This window comes from Arachis duranensis, chromosome 9, assembly GCF_000817695.3.
Source record: "Arachis duranensis cultivar V14167 chromosome 9, aradu.V14167.gnm2.J7QH, whole genome shotgun sequence".
In the NCBI taxonomy this organism is placed as follows: domain Eukaryota; kingdom Viridiplantae; phylum Streptophyta; class Magnoliopsida; order Fabales; family Fabaceae; genus Arachis; species Arachis duranensis.
The window spans coordinates 55,030,843-55,031,778 of NC_029780.3; positions in this window are offsets into that span (position 1 = coordinate 55,030,843).

Below are 936 nucleotides of genomic sequence, written 5' to 3' on the forward strand. Positions count from 1 at the left end.
AATGGTGGACGCAATAGGCTGAGCAATAGCAAGCCTTTTCCATCATATTCTCAGCAACAGACAGAGAATTCTGAACAAAGCACTTCTAATTTAGCAAATTTAGTCTCTGATCTGTCAAAGGCCACTTTAAGTTTCATGAGTGAAACAATGTCCTCCATTAGAAATTTGGAGGCACAAGTGGGCCAACTGAGTAAGAAAGTCATTGAAATTCCTCCCAGTATTCTCCCATGCAACACAGAAGAGAATCCAAAAGGAGAGTGCAAGGCCATTGATGTGATCAATATGGCCGAATGCACAAGGGAGGAGAAGGACGAAAATCCTAGTGAGGAAGACCTCCTGGGACGTCCCTCAAGCAAGAAGGAGTTTCCTATTAAGGATCCAAAGGAATCTGAGACTCATATGGAGACCATAGAGATTCCATTAAATCTCCTTCTGCCATTCATGAGCTCTAAAGACTATTATTCCTCAGAAGAGGATGAAGATGTGACTGGAGAGCAAGTTGCTCAATATTTAGGAGCTATCATGAAGCTGAATGCCAAGTTGTTTGGTAATGAGACTTGGAAAAGTGAACCTCCCTTGCTCATTAATGAACTCGATACCTGGATTCAGCAAATTCTACCTCAAAAGAGACAAGATCCTGGCAAGTTCTTAATATCTTGTACCATAGGCACCATGACCTTTGAAAAAGCTCTATGTGATCTGGGGTCAGGGATAAATCTTATGCCACTCTCTGTAATGTAGAAGCTGGGGATCGTTGAGGTACAACCTGCCTTGTTCTCATTACAATTGGCAGACAAGTCATTGAGACAAGCTTATGGAATAGTAGAGGACGTGTTAGTAAAGGTTGAAGGCCTTTACATCCCTGCTGATTTCATAATCTTAGACACTAGGAAGGAAGAGGATGAATGCATTATCCTTTGAAGACCTTTCCTAGCT